This window comes from Augochlora pura, chromosome 2, assembly GCF_028453695.1.
Source record: "Augochlora pura isolate Apur16 chromosome 2, APUR_v2.2.1, whole genome shotgun sequence".
In the NCBI taxonomy this organism is placed as follows: domain Eukaryota; kingdom Metazoa; phylum Arthropoda; class Insecta; order Hymenoptera; family Halictidae; genus Augochlora; species Augochlora pura.
The window spans coordinates 856,775-877,990 of NC_135773.1; the positions used below are offsets into that span (position 1 = coordinate 856,775).

General features: G+C 46.2%; 1 protein-coding gene across 1 annotated transcript in view; it reads right to left on the reverse strand.

The window, feature by feature from the left end:
* Positions 1 to 21,216, reverse strand: part of Kug (FAT atypical cadherin kugelei) — a 565,526-nt gene that overhangs the window by 294,354 nt on the left and 249,956 nt on the right. The window lies entirely within an intron of this gene.

Below are 21,216 nucleotides of genomic sequence, written 5' to 3' on the forward strand. Positions count from 1 at the left end.
GACCCACTCGATGATGGAAAAAAATATCGGCGGACACCGTCTTACATGGAATATATTACCAGATTTCACTGTATTAATTTGTTAATGCGCCACTCCGAGCGACGAAACAATTTCGCGGGCTGCACCTCCGGGCGTCGCCTGTCCCCTCCGACACCGGATACCGATCGCTTTGCTCGACCAGATATTAACCCTTTGCAGTCGAAGCCATTTAAACCCTTTCCATTACAATTTCTTTCACAATTCCATCGACTAATATATCTTCGTCCTCGATCATTTTCATGACACGATTTCTATTTCTTTTATGCCTTAATTAAATTTCGTGCCTTGACTTTGATAACATCAAATTTTGTTTTAATTTGAAAAAAAATAAATTTCGTCCATATTTAATAAATTATTTAATACGTATAAAATTGTAATTTGAGACTCGCCAATATTAACATTATTTTGCTATGTGATCTAGCTTTAGATCTAGTAGATCTGATTTTTAATACCGCCGTGGAATCGTCGCTCGAGCGCAAAGGGTTAAGGCACCACTCCAGCTTCGTGGGAAAACGATGGCCGTCGATTTCTTAATCGCGGAAACGAAAGTCGGGAAACCGACTTTGCAAGCGCGAAAAAGTAGACCAGAATACGCGGAATTGTAGCTGCGAGCGTTCCAGTTTCTTGCAAGATTCGTTTCGCGTATTAATAGCAGCCGAGTGATTGGATCGCGAGAGAAAAACTGACCGAAGAAACTCGCGGAACGTTCAAAGAAAATTTTACGCCACCCCGGCGCGCGTTTCTTGCGACGGTCCTTTCACGGTTGCAATTAGAACGCGCGATATATCGAATGAAATGTATGGGGGAGATCCTGTTATCTAATCTTTAAGAAGCTTTCGTTTAATCCCCCCCTGATCTAAATTGCTCCGCGAAATTGCATTTGAAATTATAATTTTGTGAAATTTCGCATAAAAATCCGCGGTACGGTTGAACGAAACGCATCTGCTTGGAAATATGATTAAATATTTCTATACAGAGAAATTTCAAAAAAAGAACTAAATTTCTCGATTTAATTTTCCATACGAGCATGCAGGGGAATTAATTTAATTTTCTGTACGCGAAATGCAATATCGTATTCGTTGCAAATACGATGCTCGTTGCGATGGTTTTATTTTCATCTTACCTTCGATTCGTTAAAACCGATAACGAAGGAAATTATCTTGCCTTGGCCACGTTCGATTCGTCGCTGATGAAAATTAAACAAATCCCGATATTTCTCCGTCGAGACGGATTCGCGAAGCTCACCTGTAACAAAGAAAATAACTCGAATTAGTTACGCGATATCGTCGGTTTCAGGGAAACGATATTTGTGGCAATCGTTTCAATCGTTTCAGAATTTTCGTTAATGGAAAGCATTAACAGGTTGATGAACGAGTTAGCCTTCAATTAGTAAAGTAGGGTCAACAACCCGCATCGTTCGTTTAAGCTGTCTTATCTAAGCCCTACCGTCCTGTCTATTCATCAGCAATCACGCCACGAATGAACCCTACGCGGCACAAGCATTAACTAATTAACCACCGCTCCACTAATATATGGACGCGCTAATAAAGTCCCGCTCGATCGTATTCGCAGGTAAAAGGCTGATACGGGGAGCACAAGAAAGCACGGGAAACCCATTGTAATCGTTAATGAAAAATTAAATGAAAAATTAAATGAGAATACTCAGGGAATCGGTTAAAGCGGTCGCATTGAAGCGCATAAATATTTCGAAAAATAAATACTATTAATAAAATTGAATGCGTGATAATTTGACTTTTTAATTTCATTGTAATAGGATGCGTGTTATTTTGTATCGAAAACTAGCCTAATAATTTTAAACAGAGGTGATTCGAAATAACTTCCGAAAGGAAGCTGTGAAATAAAGAAAGTGGATTTTTCAAACAGAGCTGAAAATAATCGACGATTATAGGAAGCTGGTTTCGCCGCTCCGACATTCGGCGCGCGAAAATCGATGGAAAAATAGTCGGGGCTCGATAACCGAAGGTCGTGAAAAGGAAAATCGGATCCGGTTGATCGGTTTTGGCGCGGACCGCCGCGGTGCCGGCGTCCACAAAGTGACGAGGATATCCATTACTTGGCCATGGACGGCCGCGCCCCTGGGTCATAGGTGTCAATTAAACCGAAATGGTACGCTAATGAACAAAAGCTCCGCGTAATCCGGTGCACGAGGACCTATTATTAGCGTGTCACGTAAGTGGTTTTCTTTCGGCTGGCATCCGGCCCGGGGGAGATAATAATTGGCCACGCGGCACGGGAGAGAGACCACCGATGGGAATATCCCGACACCTAGGCTGCCGGCCAACTTACTGCCAGATTATTCTCAGGATTTTCCTTCCGAGCTCCAAGGATTTCTTTATTGTCTCGGGTCGCCAGCTGCGCGACGGGCCCCCATTAACCGAAACATATGACAACGGTATCCGCCCCGGCCACCTTATTCGGAGCAACGCAGCCCAAGAAGGGGAAGCGATTGAAGATGGCCGCGGGACACTGTCGCATAACTAATATGTTTACTTTTTAGTCAAATGAAAGAGGAACGTAAGAAGAATCTGTATCTTTCATTGGGAAGCCTTTAATCCTTTAAGGGGACGATTTCTATGTGTAGATAACTTGCGAGGCATTTATCAGGCAGATGCTGCTACAATTCGTCGTCGATACTGTTATTGGTTATCTTGAAAACCTTATATAATTAAGACGTATACGTCGTCTTGCGGAGAAACTAAAATTGTTTAATAAAATGTGAATATATTAATACGCCACTAGCATTATCAAACTATTCCAGCAAACTAGACTCACCTCTTAAAAATGGAGATAAAAATCACCCTCTCTTTCCAAATTTCGTATAAATCATTATTCCCAAATTGCAAATTCGTCCAACGTCATCTGCTATATCGAATGTAATTGTTTCGTTGATTAATCAAAAAATTATTTCTCTCCACGAAATGTCTGAATAATGTATACGAGTAACCGGAGATCCGAACGAGCGATCCGAGGAAGTCGAACGGGTGCGCAGGGTCAATTCCGCTCGACTCGCGAAGGCGAAAGCCGTCGAAGACTGGCGGGCGTATCCCGAGAAAGTCCGATCCCCATTGTGATCCCCGTAAATCTCGCAAGAAATTTTGATCGCGTGACAAACCACTTTGCGCGCCCGGGGTCCTCGGATACGATCGGATCGACATTTATTGGCGGGTTCGCTAACCCACGATCCCGATAATTGCATATTCGGCCGGGTTTTTCCGTGCTGGCGCAGTGCCACTCACCGGTGACCCCCATGATCCAACGCGGGCGAGTACCGTTCTTTGATTACCAAACAGCGGCGCCGTGATATCGAATCCCCCGTCGTACCTCTACACCCACCCGCCCACTATCTTTTTCTCTGTCCGACGCTCGCTCGCTCGGTTTCTTGTGGGCCGTGATCCGCGCCGGCGATATGAAAATTGGAAATTGAAGAGAAACCTGGGCGGTATCGCGCGCGCGCGCGCGCGCACACGTGGCTCGGGCTCTCGCGGAGTTAACGGTGCTCCGGTGGACATGCGAATTAAGCGTCGTTAAACGATTTCAGGCCGACCGCGGGACCTAGGGAACATTGCTGCGATATCCGCGGAGCATTTCGGTGCCGCGGTTACGTTCGCGTGATCGCGCGAATAAATTTCGCGGCGGTCCCCCCGGGAATCTATCTCGAACGAGCTCGCGAGCCGCTTTTTCGCCCGGATACGGTGAAAGACCAATCTGACCGATCGATCGGATAACCAAAGGTTCCCCAGCAATTTCTCACCCCGGGCTCCTGCAGAAAAACTCGATAATAACATGCCGCGGCGCAGCCGATATTGCAACGATCTTGCGGACGGTGCAGATAATCCGGACGCCCTTTAATTCGACGTTGCTTGATCGGCGATCTTGCGAGAAACAGAGCTCGGTAAGGTTTTATTTCGAGGACAGGTAACGAACGCGATTTTATTCTATATTATCGAATGTATAAATGCAATCCATGTGTAAGCGATCTCTGAGATGGTCGCCGGTCAGGCGGCGCACTGTTTATGTCTCCGAGATAAGGAGGTCTCTGTTTGGGTGATGAGATGGTTCGTCGAGGGGAGGAGGTCCTTTTTCGAAGAGAAAGAGTCAGTCGAATAAATATCTTTGCCAAAGAAGCAGCCCACCTAATTTCTCACCTTGTGTCTTCTACATATGTATACAGAAATATTGAAAAGACAACTGAAATCGGTTGCTATGAATTTCATCAGTCGAACACACTGGAGCACATCGAAACACCGACAGTGCTATATAAACAGACAGCCCCACGACCGTACTTCTCGTTCCCATGTTAAAAGCCCGAACAGCACCGGAGAGGCACGCAACCATTGTTAATCCTCGACTGCAATACTGTAAATATTTATTCCACCGACGGAACATTATCGCTTTTATCGCTCTTGAATCTGAAGCTAGGAGAATAAAGAACCATCCGGCATTATTGCATCGCATCGAGCGCGAAGTGGTTATTAATTCGCGATGCAGTAAAATTTTCACGATTATATTTAATCAGTGATAATGAGTCGGGCATTGTGCAATACCGTACACGGTTGTGCGCGACGGACGCGAGCTCGAGAGCGACGCGTTCAACAAATTTCAGTGCTATATGTATGGTACAATCGAGCGGGACGTCGAGGCCAAGATTACTCTGTCCGCGTCACGGGTACCCGGTAAAAACGATTAAGAAGTTTTTTAATTGTCAAAGTCCGGGGCGCTCGGCTGCCTCGCGCGCAATTAATTGAATCAGAGATGAGACAAGCGGACAGCGAATTCAGGTAGAGGAGAATGTTCTTTCGAGACGGGGAACGGCCGGACGCTTAATTACGTTGCCGGTGTTTCATCGGGCCGCGGCTACGCCGAAATGGTTAATTACTCGCTGTGATCGAGCGACTGGATCCCCGAGACCCGTCGTCCCCCTCCCCCTCCGAACGTCCGGCCAGTTTTATTCATTACCGTGCATTTATACTAACTATTGATCGGGGGAAGGCGCGCGACCGCGGCCGGAAACGTAAAATTTCGCGCGCTCCGCATACGTCGGCGGCCGCGGCGACGGTCATTTATGACTTCTCCGTCGAACGGACCCCTACCATAAACGCGCGTATAAATAACCATGATTGGCCATTACGAGAAATTAAGTGGGTTCCTTTAAATGTCGGCGGGAATTAAGAGCGGGCAATTTTTCAGGGTGAACCCGAGAGCTCTGCGTCTCCCGCGCGCGCGCGCGCGCGCGAGCACGCGGTTTATATCGGAACCGATGATTTACCGACACGAAACACCGAAACGATGCACCCCCCTTTTTCTTTCTCCGCCGCGTAACTGTTAAGTACCGGGGCCCGATGATGGCTTATTCTTTCGGTGTAAATCTAAGGCCCCTCGTTATTAACGAGCCGACTTTCCACGGCGCCGCGATTTATTCGTGGACCCTTCCTTTTGGCGAAAGCGCCGACGGTCCTTCCGCTCTACGTGTTACGCGGTCGTATAATCCTGTCTCGATGATAGGAAATGCCATTAATGAAGCAACTGAGGGAAAAGAGAATTTTTAATTCTCCGTAAGCATTTTGGACATTTTCGGGTCCAAAATGGACGATGTCACAAAATCTGCGATAAATCGGCTAAAAAAAATCGTAGAACACTTCCGCTTGGTTCGTTGGAAAGGCGGAGCTTCCCTCTTGATATCCATGGTAGTTTTTGCCGCGAAATAAATTTTTACAACTTCTCACGGAAGCTGAAACTAGAGCCGAAGTTTGCTCGCCTGGATTCGAATGAAAAAAATAGAGATGATATGAATAGTTAAGGGCATCTGAAAGAGCAGACTTTCCCCTTTAAAATGAGCCTAGGCTGACCTCCGTACGATTATTTTCAGCCAAATTACAGCAGCTCGAAGATGGAGCGATTTTTAAGTAAATATGACTGCGTGTACCACAGTCAACGTTAAAAGTCGACGTGTTAAAAAGTGACTGTCGCGACTAATTCCCAAAACCTCCAGCGTTTCCGGTCTACTCAAACATAAATTTCGGATTGTTTCGGAAGTTCGGATCTCTTTCTCGGAAGACTGTATCGTAGGAGGACGACGGGGCCCAGGAGGAATAAGAAGATCCGAGAGGCAGAGAGCGAAACCTTAGACACCGCGCGTCTAGAGTCTACGTCACCGGAGAACAGAATCCATATTGAATTTGAAGGAAGCCGAGCGTCGCGTCCGTGTCCGGGGCGCGCCACGGTATAGAGTTACTCTGGAAACAGTGGCTCTGTAACGATAATAAAGCTCCATGAATAATTCATAATTTTTGCAGAGTTCCCTCGAAATGTCTCGTGGGGGCAAAGGGGGGGGAAGAAAGAGTCAGGGCGGTGGCGGGGTTGCTTTCAAAAATTCATAAACTGGCTGCCGCAGCGCGGCGGCGTCGGCGGTCGGAATCTGTTTTTGATGCACCGAGACCTCGAATTCGCCGACGAATCGGCGAATAACCGGGCCCCCCCTGTTCCCGTGCATCGGGAACTCTCTCTCCAACTATCCCGAATTTCCGGAAAGTTAGCCGAAATCAACACCGTTCATGGATGCTAGACGTCTGTACACGGAGCGCATAAATCGCCTCGCCGTATTAACTGCGAATTGCGGCCGCGAACTTTCTCTCGTTACTGTCGAAATGATCCGCCGAAATTTTTCGCGGCCCCTATTTCGACTTCTACGTGCAACTAGCTCTAAAAATAGCGAACGGTAACAATGATGGTCGCGAAGAAAAAGGGGGAGTAAAGGAGGTCTCCCTTGGGACGTGCTTGAAAGAGGACTTCTTCAGTCAACGCTAGGTTTAAGGAATTTATTAAAATGTCGGACGACTAATTTTCTCTCTGTTATAAAACAGCTGCTTCATATTAGAGCGGCGCCTGGTTGCGAACAATAAATTGCTTCGATGCGCCGCGGGACTTTCGAGCGACAAACTCCGGCCAGTTTTTTAGGTTCTTTGTGTTGTACGTTAAAGATGCCAGGCGTACGTTTAGTAGGAGGACAACCGTTCGCGGAGAGGTGAAACGTCGAGGAAACGGAACGCAGGGATTCGTCGACGGCGAGTCGCGGTAGACACACGCGGCATGCTTACTCACGTGGTTACACGGTGCCCCCTGTCACGATCATTCTTTTCTGTTTGCTTTATCTCCTGACCCCGGTGGCAAGCTAACAAGGCCCCGACCCCGGCAAGGCACGCCGGACAATTCTGCGGATCCCCGATTCGGCCAGTCATTACAACTATTACAACGGGACCTTCAATTTGACCCCTCGAGTAGATTAACGACTTCATCTTGCCTGACGGGAACACTCTGTCGCGTGCACGCTCGCCTCGTTCGTGCCCATCAGCGCGATTGTTCGCTGATTCGACCGTGGGTTTGCGCTGTCAGGCGAGCAGCGCTATTACCGCGAGGAATCCCCTCCGATCGAACGGCAAGATTTATGTCAAACGTCGTTTCCGACGCGCCTTTGGCCCGTCGCGATCCGCCGTAATGAAAGCGGTTTGCCCGGGGAAATTATTAATTAGCATTTTAAAAGACTACCGCGAGCCGGGGACGCTGCTACTCGAGCCGAGGGACTACCGGAGGATTCTCGAGAGAGAGCGCGCGCGAGAGAGAGAGAGAGACGAGCCGCTCGATCGAAACTCGAAGAACCGTCGAGAGCCATCGAGATGCCTGCTCAAGTGCTATGGGAGGCCATGGGGGCAGAGACAAGTGCGAAGGTAGCTTGGCCAAAGATAGCCCGAAGGGTCAAGGGTGGACGGTGATAGCCGGTATCCGTTGTGTAACTTGGATTCTTCCACTCTTCCATTAGAATCGGACTGTACGTGACAAATGACCTGCACCCTGGATTCTAACAGCATTTATTGGACCTTGGTAAGTATTTTTGCTACAGGAACGAACCGTTTCAGCGCTCGTTCCGTTTTACAATTACTACAGACAGTTTTACAATCGCGCGTTTGTCTTGCTCTCTCCCTCTCCCTCTCTCGGCGAAATGCTTGCGCAAACGTTTTTCCTCGCCTCCTCGCCGCGGTAATGAAATTTTAAGAACAGCGTAATTGGAGCAATTAAAAAAGATAGGATTGCGAAGAGCTGAACGCTTATATTTATTCTACTTTCGTCACGCTTTTGCCGGGTTTCTTTTCGCGCCGTCTTCTCGCCATTAACCGTCAAGGGAAAATTCATTTTAAAAGTGCAGCGAGAATATACTCATCAAATTAAGCATGACTTTACTCTCCGACGCCCGTGCGCCATATTAAATCTACGGCGATAAAAAACTGTACAATTTTACAGTTTTACACGGTTTCAAGAAATAGAAGCAGAGGGGAAAGCGCCGTGTGTTTTTTTCACCGCTGGTTTCGGCTAAACACAAGTGGTATAAATTTTTGCGCGGCAGATTTTTCAGCTCTGTGAAACTAATTAATCCAGGTTTGCAGACCTATTTTTCCAAAAGTAGAATATACAATAATATAGTACAATAGTATAGAATTATGTTCAATGATATAGAATAATATAACAAAATGTTATAGAATAATAAGCAGTAATATGCATAGTATAGTATTGTATAATTAAATATACAAATATTTGCAGGTATAATTAATGCAACGTTTCTACGCAAAATATATTTCGGCGACGGGCGGTGCGAGATAAATAAAATGTCCGGAAATCGCGAGGCGAGCCGGCGGGAAATCAGAAACTTATTCCGGTCGGTATCAAGTCTATTTACTCGGGAGGGGGCGGGGGCGGGGGCGGGGGCTTATCGCGCGGACAACAAACGTAAACTGGTGTAATTGTTCGCGGATTATCGCGCGCGGTGTAGAAATAGCAGAAAATATTCTCGCGCCGGCGAGCGGTATGCAAATAGAGGGGGAGAGATCCCGGGCGCGGTTGGACATCGTTTCGACGCCGGTGAAACAGTGAAACTTCGCGTGACGCGGGAGAACTGTTTTAATTGGTTCCGGTTTTGGATTCCAGTCAACTGCGAACAGCCAGATAGCGAGAGAGCGAGAAAGAGTTAGAAAGAAAAAAAGAGAGAGAGAGAGAGGGAGAGTCGACGTGACGCTCGGAGCCGAAACGCGCGCATTCCCGCTGAAAAATAGACGTTTCCGGGGTTCGAGGGCAACACCGAAAACAACGAGGCAGCCCCGCCGTTACATTAGAATCGCGTTGGGTGCCCATTAGTCTCGGGGGCCGTGTAACGATAACTCCGGTGATTTGTATTACCGTAGAATTGCGCGCGGCGCGTTTCCCGGCTGAAATTTTGTCGATCGTCGCCGCGTAAACTTCCCTCGAAAGAATACGCGATGTTCGAACGTGGCCCCGTCGAAAATTAGTTGCCGCCGCCGTCACGGAAATCGTACCGTGAATTCCGTTTCAGCGAAACTCGCTGACCGCGTTCGACCGGATTCGTATATACAGTGATTTCCATTAATATTCGGACAACTTTTAAAACGCAGCAATTATCTCAGAACTGGACTAGATAACTTGGATTTTTTTGAAATGATAAAGGGATCAATTACTACTAGAATGTATTTGTTCTTTAATTTTTACTTTTATTCCGAGTAATAGATTTATTTAATCAAAAAACGTTCCCACGGGTTTACATGGAATACCCGCGGCTGATTACTAACAAAATAAATAAATTAATAAGTAAATATCAGCAATAAATAATATACAAATTAGGCAAAATAAATAAATAAGTGTAAGAATAGTTAACATAAAAAAAAGAAGAAAATAGAATCAAGAAGTAGTAAATAGATACATAAATAGTAAAATTGTAACAAAGTAGTTGAACTACTAAAGTTTAGTATAGTAGTCCCTCTATCGTCATATCATTTGGTCCAGCTTTATAAAAGTAATTGCGATTTCAAGAGTGTCGGAATATTAACGGGAGAGTCATCACCGAGTGAAACCGTCGAGAAACTCGTACCCGGCCATTCCCTTCGGGCAACGTAATCATTCGGGTAATCACGAGCATCGACTTGTTCCGCGTCTCGATTAAGGGCCCGGAAAATGGAATATCGCAGAAACGAGGCGGTCCCGTTCCGCGGAATGACTTCTGCCACGGTTTGCGGCGCCGCGGAAAATCCTACAAAAGGCTCGCTGAAATGTTCGCCGGCCATCTGTTACAGAATCGCTCGAAGAACCGAACGTCGAGCTAGCTCTACAGAAACACGATCACGAATTCTCTGTATAGGGGGATCCACAAAGAGAAATAACTTGCCGCGTTTCGACGTTTTAAAGGCGAACAAAAAAAAAGCAGTCGAATGCGGGTGTGCCGTCGTCACAATACGAACGTCCGACGGGCAGCGCCCGTCAGGCTGGTTTAACGAAATTACTGCCACCCATCCATCATCCGTTACCGTCACAATAGGTGTCAGGGGGCCTCTAGGTGCAGGATACAAGTTGCAACAACTAGACGGAACGTCGGGCGTTTCAGCCGCGGCGGAGAGCCCAACAATTTTCTCTGGCATTAGGTCAGCCGAGAAAGAGAATCGCTGCCGGAGGGCCATCATTGTTCCATCCGACGAAAACGACCGACAGATGTTCATAGGCGTCTTCGCCGAATGGTAATGCGAATGCTAAACTGCCGTTACCGGCCAACTTTGAAACTGTCTCTTCGACTGTGTGCGCGCGACTGTGTTCGGGTTACACGGATTTTGAGGAAACCGAGGCCGGTTCTTTAACGTAGACGTAATTTACGCGACGCGATCAGTGTTTCCTCGTAATCAGATACAGTTTCACTTTTTTTTCCAATTTACTCGACATGTCGTACAAATTTACGGCGTGTACAGATTTCTAAATTTTAAGTGAACGTATAAATTAAGGTATAACATCATTTTTAATTTCATTTCACAGCGAGCAATCTTTCCATCGATGGACGAAACTTTTTCTCGAATTTTAATTTTTAGTAAATAACGTGCGAGAATTAAGTTCATCTACAACAATCTGAATATTTTTATACATAGTGCGAATATTTCCATCGAGGAATGCATTTTGCGCTGCCGCATATCGGTAGAGAAAAATCGGCCGAGAAATCGAGGCTCGGCAAATTTCGCTAACGGCGAATTGGAATTCCGTAATTCGACGGTCGAGGCGGAACCGAGCGGACGCTTTCGCCCCGCGTTCGTAATTGTCCTGTGGCTTTTGCGAGTTTACAGGCCTCGGCAAGGAAAACAGACTGGCTGTTTCGTCGAAACACTTTCAGGCACGATATTGCGTTACCTGTACCGACCCGATCCCGGCTCCCGGCTCCCGGCTCCCGCGCGGCGTACCCAGTTTACTTTGCGAATTGTTATACGATTTGGATTCGAGCCGAGCGCGCGGATCTCTGTTTGCGTTCGCCGACCCCGCCACACGGCTGCCTCGGAAAACGCTCTTGATAGCCCGGCGAGCTGGAGATCATACGCGGTCATCATATTGGTCGGAAGTCGAAAGTTTTTTTGCAAATCGCCGCGGAATTACGATCGATCAAAAGTCGGCTAACAAATGATGAGAAAAAGTTGGCGCGGCCTCTGCGAAAAATTGCTGTCGAATTCAGCGATCATCGAGATGAGGTCGAATTTATATTCATATTAGCACGCGCGGTCCAAGCTATTCTGTTGCAATTTTCTTAAACGATTGGCTGTGATTTATGGATATGGAATTGTTTAAGATAACATATAATCGAAATGATGGCACTCGAATTTTACTATTATTTTAATTTGAAATCTAACCGCGTCTATTTTGACCTATACAGTGCTATAATTTTTAATTTATATTGCAATATTACATAATTTATTGCAATTTATACTCGTAAAATCGAGCCTATTAATGCATGAAATAATTGTATTTTTAAGTTCCTTACACTCTGAATCGCTTCTCTCCGGGAACCGTCAATTTTTGTTTTCCAAGCCGGGAAACAATTGTCGAGAATTCCCCGCAGCGAGTTGGAAGAATAAACCAAGTTCTATCTGGAAGATAGCTTCTGTTTCTCCGAAGTACTCGAGCTATTCCGGCTATGCAGCGCACCACCTAATAATTCGAGATCGAGCAGCCATTGCGCCGGAGCGAGCGTACCGAGATTTACGAGGCCAATTAACGCGAAGGACCATTTTACAAGCATCCCCGTAGATCGATTCTACGGAGAGGCTCGCAACGAGCATTCTAACGGGATCCGCTCGGGAACGGTAGGGAGCAATAATCGAGTATTCTAAGCTCACGGCGGGCAGGAACGGTGCAAACAAAAGGTCGTGGAACTGGCGCGTTCCCTGAACCCACGAGGGGAATCACCCGGCGAAAAATGAACCCGTGGCCGGTGTTGTGGTCAAGTGAAATCGGCCGGGGTTCGGCTCTCCGTGACTCGACACGTTTCGGCCCGGGCTAGCGCGCCGCTGACCGCGAAGACGATATTGAAATTATGCGCGCAATGCCCGGAGCGGCAGCGCACAAAAGGGCCCTGGCTCCTTAGGCATAAATCGCCGGGTCGAAATTCCTGAGGGCACACCGACCAGTCGTCCGGCGATACACGCGCCCCGGAGTCCTGGAAACGCTCTCTCTCTCTCTCTCTAGCGCGCGCGCAGACTCCGGAGGATTGCGGCTTCCTCTCCGCAGGAGAACGACTGGAGGAGATCGCGGGCCCGAGAGAACGCCAGCCGGGAATCAAGATTACAAATTTATGGGGGAACCTCTTAGCGCGTCCGGAGAGCTCTGACCCCTTTGCTCCATGCTGCGAGCCGGCCACGACTCTATGCTACGACTTCGATACATTTTCACTGGCCGGATGGTTCGCCGAATAGGCCGACGTCTATGATAATAGAGGCGCTCGCCGTCCGGTTCTTATTCGGTCCGGCAAGCGAAGGTTTGCTTGGTTCATTACCACTCTTGATAATTCCATGTCCCTCCGATTCGTGGAAAGTTTAACCCTTTTGGTGCCGAACGACGATATATCGAAAATTACCATTTTTCTGAATATATGATATTTTTTGGTACAGTTGTATATAGTATTAATTGCATATATTCTTTTCTTAGTGCATTATACAATACATACACACTTTCACTTTAGTCGTTTACTTTAATAATCAATAAAACAATTGAGTAGAGCACGAAACATTCACGAAATTCACCATAGTGACGCGTCGTGCCGAAAAGGTTAACATTGTTAATTAATCTTTTACTTATTCGCTGTTTTATTATTATTCGCGCTATTTAATAAATAATTGTTAATTAACCCAACCGAGCGCTAAAACTATGCATTCGTCCTGCGTGACACTCCACAATTTTTGATGAAACCAAAGGGGCCGAAATATAACTTTTAAATTGCAAGGAAAGAAGCGTCTCCTGCGACACCGGCAAAGACGCCTAATCACGAGGAGGGGTAAAAAAGTGGGCGATGCGTCGCGACGCATCCGAAAACGGAAGCAGCTCGGTCTCGTGCACCGCGTCCGACCGTAATACGGCGCTCGCCGTCAAAGGGTTGCCGAGCCTGTAACTTTAGGGGTGTCCTATAATTTGGCGGGGCACGGAGGTACATCGACGCGGAAGGCAGGGTCGCCTGTGAGGCAGCGATAAACACGTCGCGGCGCGCGCGCTAGATTAAAATGGACGAGGGAAGGCGTACCACCGCGTCGTGGAAGCAACCTGCCGCAGCTTTCCGTACGTGCGGAGCCGGTCAAACGGAAGAAAAAGATGACCAGGCTCGCGGCCCGTCGTCCCCTTCCGCTCCGCCTCTCTTGCTCCCGAGGAGGGGAGGAGGTGGGGGGAGGGTTGGTTTTTGCCGTGTCCGACCGGCAAAACCGCGTTACAAATTATCTAGCCGCGCGTACACGGACGCGTACGAAAGGTCAGGCATGCGCCGCCGCCGCCGCGGCCCAGGTTCCCCGTCGGTTTCTTTTTTCGAGCCGGCTGCGGCCGCCGCGCGCAGGAAAAGGAGAAAGCAGAGAAACGCGACGCAATTACGAATCGCGTTGCCGCCGAGAACTGGATTCGTTCCGTCTTTTTTCCACGACCCACCTCCTCTTCTTTCCCGTCTCGCATTTTTTCCGAGAGCCCGCGACACACCGTTCGCCGTCGCGCGCTGCTTCGGACATTGACCACTTCCGGTAGAACGGTCAATCTTGAACCACGCTCGATACTTTATCTTCGCTTGAACCCTTTGCGGTCGAGTGTCTAAACTAAAAATGATCGTGCCACGTTTCAAAATCATTTTTATCGTATTTGCTTATAATATATTCAAGAAATTGTCAACACCTGTTAACTGTTGCGCGAGTCGCAAAATTCAATTCCATAACGTATAAAATGCACCAAGTTGTATCAAATGAAACACTGCAAGTCTGAAGAAATATTTTGGATTTCCAGGTGAAATGGCTCCGACTGCAAACGGTTAAACGCGCGCCCTGCCTCTTGGATTGCGCGCCGAATATTCCATCGCTGTTTAAACGAACCTTTATTTATTTAATATCACTGTCTTGAACCAAGCGTGGCTTATAACAGTTATCAGAAATTGATAATTGAACAGTCATCGTACGCGACACTTGTCGAACGATTAACCTAAATTTCCCTGGGCGACATAGGAATTTATTAGTCGCGAACAACATAGCTGCGAAAGAAATCGTGTTAGTTGTGCTTAAGGAGCTGATTTACCATTATTGCGCGTTGTTCCTCATATTCCGGATTCCAGGGGACGCGTTAACACGGCCATTTTGATCAACGAAATACGGGAACATCGCCGCGCTCGAACATGTCAGCCCGTTCATTCGCAAGTCGGGAAAGAAATTCTTGCGTTTACGACTCCTTTTTACGGGCTGCGAGAGCATTCATCCCCCTTCCTCGCCGAGTAATTAACAACTCTGCCGCGTAAATGGAAATTATGGAGCCAAAGGATGTTCATTATATTTTCCTTCTGCGCTGGAAACGCGCAGACACCGCGTATCGTAAATTAAACGCTGTAAGGGAAATGGTTCTCAGGTTCGACTTTCTTTTTGCTTTCATATCTCGTTGAAGGCCTTGTTTCGCGACGCGTTAGATGTTTCTCGTTCGAGAGCATCGGATACCACGATAAAGGGAACTCTAGACGTTGAATATTCATCGGGGGAGAATTTAATGAAAACTAGTCGAAAACGTAGCATCAATTTTCTTTCAAGTTCAACAGACGATTTCGAGTACGTTTAACCTCTTAGGCACGTCACTACAGTGGCTTTCCTGAATGTTTCGTGCTTCACTCAATTGTTTTATTAATTATTAAAGTAAACGATTGACACGTTCAGTGAAAAATGGTAATTTAGAAAAATGGTAATAATGGAAATAATTCAGAAAAAATGGTAATTTAGTTTTGGACGATTATCGAAAGGATAACGCGAAAGGATAACGGATCGAAGATCCACTCGTCCGTGATCATTTTAAAGCGAACGCCGCAAGGGTCAAGGGGTCGTCGCTCCTCCCCCATAGGAAACGAAATATCGCGAAAGCGGCGTGGACTCGGAATCGACGCGACAGCAGCTGTTCCGCGATTAAATTGTAATTTTTAGTACATCGTGCCGAGCGAGCGAACGCGCGGCTGGATTTGGAAAAATATAATTTTCTGCTCGGTCGAGGGCCGGAAAATTCTATTTCGTCCCGTATGTCCGCGAGCTGCCGCGTGTCTGTCTCTCTATCTGTGTGTGTGTGTGTGTGCGCGCACGTGCGCCAGGCCTCGCCGGCCGCGTAATTGCCATTGAACGGAATGACGAGATATCAACATTTTTCCGTTTCGGCGACGTTTTAATTGAAACCCGTGACACCGGAAAACTTTCGCACGCTCGAAATGGCATCCCCGACGCGACACCGCTCCGACGCGGAACAATTTTTTATGTCGATACTTACATCTGTATTTCATTCCTCTTTTTTCTGTTTTTTTTTTTTTTGTTTTTTTGTTCACGCCGGAGCTACGCGATCTGTCAATCCGGCGCTATTATTTTTTGTTTTTTGCCTCCCGTTTCTATTTGATTGATACGCCCGCACGAATTCTAATTTAGCTTACGATACATTTCATTTCAGCGAAATAATCGAACGGACCGAATAATATTTTTAATTTGCGTCCGGACCGTCGGGAATCATTTCTATTGAGTAATCGACGCGCGCAAATTGAATTGCTCCGTCCTGCAATTACTTCTCCGCTCGGCAAATTATTGCGGGATAATTAAATACGACGACGCGACAAGAAACTCGCAAGATCGATAGTTAAACTATATTAGACAATTGATAAACGTTGATCTTTTTAATGGATCTGGAAATCAAGATATATCCTTGTTATCGCATTACATTATTGCATTCGATATTGGGTGTGGGTGGAAGAATTTAAAGGAATTTGATCGTGATACGCGATTAACGATTACCTGTAATATTTCAACCATTAATTACGGTTACCGGATTAAAACAGACGTAATCGTCGACTGCGACCGACTAACCATTAAAACGAACATAATCGTCCATTCTGCTGAACGATTAACGCGAATGTAAACGTTAATTTGCAACGATCGACGAGGAGCCGGCATCTAATTGTTACATCATTTGTTACATCGATACCAACGTTTTCATGCATTCCACGTGCACATGGCTGCTGTTTTAAAATGTATCTATAAGATTTGGTGATCAACTGTCTCATATCCTATATACAACTTTAACCCCTTGCACTATAACGACGAGTCAGACTCGTGATACAGATTTCTTGCAGGATCTAATAATAATTGACATTATTAATTTCCACTATATCGAAATAAAAATAGATTCTTCTGTTATCAGAGTCTAGAAACGAAAGTGCATAAAGATAATAAAGGAAACAAAAATTGCCTGCTTTATCAAGGAAAATATTAAGGATAAATAAATGCTAAGCAACGCAGCTTGACACGAATCATCGTGCAGAGGGTTAAACACCTTCCCTGAACATTTGGGTTAGGTACCCTAACACTTCTAACTTTATTCCTCAGCCACCGGAATCGGCTAAAGGGGCTCGAAAATCAGCTTGGGAATCGATTTTCCCGAGCAATTTTCGCCCGTGACGTCTCTAAAAGAGCGCTCCTCGAAAACAAGAGGATGAGAGGAGACAGCCACGATTTCGAAACGTCTCGGATCGGGGGAGCATTTGTTAGGCGGCAACAGCGTTAGCTTATCGAGTGGCGAGGATCAAAGACGCGTCCGGGAAACTGCTGCCACGCTCGAGGAAGACGCGCGGGTGCCGGGACGGGGAGGGAACTTCTTGAACTCGTCGGAGATAAGGTGACGAGCGTCCGGGTTATCGAACAACGTAATTTACTGAATCGGCTTTAATTAGTCGCCGTCCTCTAGCCGAGAGAGCCCGCTCGCGGAAGCTAGCCGACTAATTATACCGTCGGCTGAGCAGACTGTATCGAGCCGGGAAACAGCTTTCCCTTTTTCGAATTTCATTCCCGGATCGCCGCATTAGCGCGGCCGCGGAATTCCGCGCCGTTTATTAATGAATTTACCGCGTGGCTGCGCACCGATTCAACCAGTCCTCTGCACAAGCTGCACGGAACACCGATGTTTCAGTCGCAAAAGAGACCACGAATAAATAGCGGCGCTATCCTTCTTTTTTTTTTACTAGAAACGAGTGGAAATCATTTTCCTTGCTTTCGTTTTCTTTTCGGATTCCAATGTGTAAGGTGTTTCGTTTTTTATTTAAAATAGTAGAGGAAATCAGTCGTATATTATTTTTAAGATCTGTAGATCCACAACTATATATATTATAATATATAACTATATAATAGTAACTGTACGTTTCTATTTTCTATTATTTCTAATATAGAAATATACGAGTTAAATTCAACTAAAATTTCAATAAAGTCAAAGCTGTTTAATTAATTGAAGCGAAGCTAGGAAGTTCCAATTTGTCATAGGTAAAATTTATAAGTTTGATCGAATATATAGCAATGAGAATAAATTTTTAAAACTAGTCAAAGATAAATTGCATCAAGGTATTAAATATCGTGCTACTTTGAGTCAATAATTATTCGCGTCAGTATAGATTCGGGATCGCAGAAAGTCCCCAAAATTCTTCGTACATTGTCGTCGCGAGTTGGAAACCGTGCTGGCTCTCGCGAGGAGAGAATCCGTCCCCTCGTTAATCATGTAAACGACGCGATCCGCAGACTTCCGTGCACCCTATTTCTCCCAGATGAATTACAGGAAAAAAGCTGCGAGCGCGCCACAAAACCGAACGACACCGGTTCAATCGAGACACTCGGAAACTCGGTCACTCGTTACGAACGGCCGAAAGAAAGGGGAGGGAAAGAAACGGAGAAAAAGAGAGAGAGAGAGAGAGAGGAGAGGAGAACGGAGGCGGAGATCTCGTGAAACGAGAGACCCGGCAATGCTTTATTGAATTTTACAACCGCAACCTTGCCCGCGATTCCCCGGAGAAATACATTGGACACTTGACCTTTCCGCTTCGCGCCGGCCACGGATTTTTGCCAAGGATCCGCGCGGCGAAATACAGCGGCGCCTCGATAGTAAACACGCGTTGGTACTGCGTCGCGTCTAATCAATTTCTTAATATACCGAGAGGATTTTTCATTCAACCGTCGCGTACGTTCGTTCGCGCTTCGTATCTCTGAAACGGTTGCGAGAAATGGACCGTTTACTTTGACATCGAGGCGACTCCATATTTTCCTAAAAATGAGACATCGCATCGTCCGTGATTTATTCAGTCTACGCTATTTATTTATATCTGGCTGATATTTATTATCTAAAAAAATGTCGGTGCCTTGTTAAAAAATTGGCCGGCGTAAGAAATTGCACAGCGCGGTGTCGAGTTCAATTTTGATATCATAAAAATGGTGTTACGACAACAGAATATCCTGTGCACGGCACAGAATTATTACGGCAGCATAAAACAATACAGAAAACATAATAAATTTATTTTTCCCAGAATGAAACGGGAGAGTTTCGTTTCAACAAAAACATCTACAGAACGCAGTTAAAAAAACACGTCAAGAGAAACACTCGTGCAGGTTGTTATTTCTTATAAAGGAAATTGGATTGAAACGAAATACATATATTTAAAGTGATATTTAATTTTTCAAATTAAAATTTTTAATTAATTGCGAAAGACAATGGAATTTAATTTTCTCGGAACAGCAGGAAATGGAGTCGCTGTCGTGAATAAACGTACGAAATATCGGCGACGATTCCGTGTCTGCAATCGAGGCGCGTTCTATTCGCGATTTCGTTCTTCCCTCGGATTATTAAAACGTAACTCCGGTTAATCCGCGAGGGTAGCGCGCGTTTCTTGGACGCCTCCGATCGACGATGGCCCGGGAAGATTAACCGCGCCCAGTCACGCACGCCGCGCGCGGCTCGAATTACGATTTTTAATCGGCGATTGCAACTTAGTTCTTGTTTCCGGCGACCTCATTAATCTATTACGGAATCATAAGTTAACGAGGTGGTTTCGAGCGTTCGTTTGTCGCGTACCGCTGCGACGGGAACCGCGAAATCGAAAAAAAAAAGTCAACGGGTTTCTACCCGGACGGAGGCCGGAAAACCAGTGTACGATTTTCTTGCGGCCCGCAGCTGCGCTTTTTTTCGGGCGGAACAGCCCCGCGTTCCACGCGAAATACCCGACAGCGTTCCTAATAACACCATTAAATGATTTCCAATCCGCCCTCTTTCGCTTACTGCGGGCGGAGGGGGGGAGACGTTCTACACACCGAGCGCGCAGTTTTTGCAAGCAGGCGCCCCTGATTTATCATGCGCATTACAAAAACCGCACTACATCGTTCTACCTTCAATTTGCCGCGAGCTGACGACGTTATTATTTTCCCATCAATTTTCCATCAATGCCGACGACCACGAAACACCCCCGCCCGGGGGGACTACACTACACACTCCTCGATCATCCTTATCGTTTCATCGTGATTTGCTGGATCGTCAGCCGATATCATGAATTCGGTTAGCGAGCGTCGCCGCGATTCGCCGCGGCGAGATCGAAATGAAAATCGTGCGAAACATGTCGCGTTTAGGAGTGTTTCCTTCTTCTTCGTTTTTTGTTCAATGGATATCGGCCCCGTCGTCGCGCGATTCCATAGAGAGTACACACGGCACTCGCGCGGCTCGATTCCACGGATATCTTATTATTCCGAGGGTGTCGCTCCCGGGTGCCTTAAATCTGGCATGTCAAACAACCTGGCTCCCCTCCCGACGAAAACTATACTTTCTCTATCTTCCCGGAGACGACGCGACGCCGCCTCTTATTCTCGGGCGTCACGATCCCCGACGCTGCGCAACTGTTATCCCCCTGTTATTCGCGGTGAGACTGTACCGTTCCGCCGCTCCTCCGTCGAATGTTTTGTTAGCTCGAACTGACAGAAACTAATAACGCGATGACAGCGTTCGCGTCTTCGCGCTTGTTTGCACGAATTCTAAATAGCCGTCTCGCGTCGCGGCTCAACAGACACTCGCAAAGAGGACGGCGGACCGGTCTGCGAACGTGGGAAAAGTACGATCGGATCCGTTCGAAGATCTTCGCTCTTGGGCGGCTACAATTATTACTTAATCTATGCCGACGCCGAAATTAGAGGTCAAGTGAACATTAATATTAGGACAATCGATTGAGGACGAATGTCTGATGCGGAGCTATAAGCTGGTCCAGCAATTAGCTAGCAAACTGATTGTAATAAAACAAATATTCGTATTATATTTATACTATTAATATAATTATTTTACTTTTATTCTTATATTATATTTGCACATTTTTGTGAAAGGAAAAATCCATGCTCATGTGTTTAAAGGCAAATTCTAATTTTAATTTAAATAATTAAAATTTTGTAGATACAATTGGAGACACTAATTTCTATAGATTTCTTTAAGAAATCTATATATTATTTTATACTCGAAATTATTAAGTACGTAGAACATTTCCATACAGTTTATAAGAGCAATACAGTACGCGTACAATGTACGCGTTTAAATTGGAACAAAGAAAGTACGTATCCTCGTTCTCAATGCGCACTTGTAATTATTCAAACAGGCCGTGACCGCAAGTGTGTTTACTGAATAAATGAATAATGCACGGCGCTAAACCATCCCACAATTATGGCGCGCCGTTCTCATGTGCATCGCGCACGAAACGGGGCTCCGGAATAGCTATCTCAAGGGGATCGTTTGTACGCCGGCTAATTTACCAAA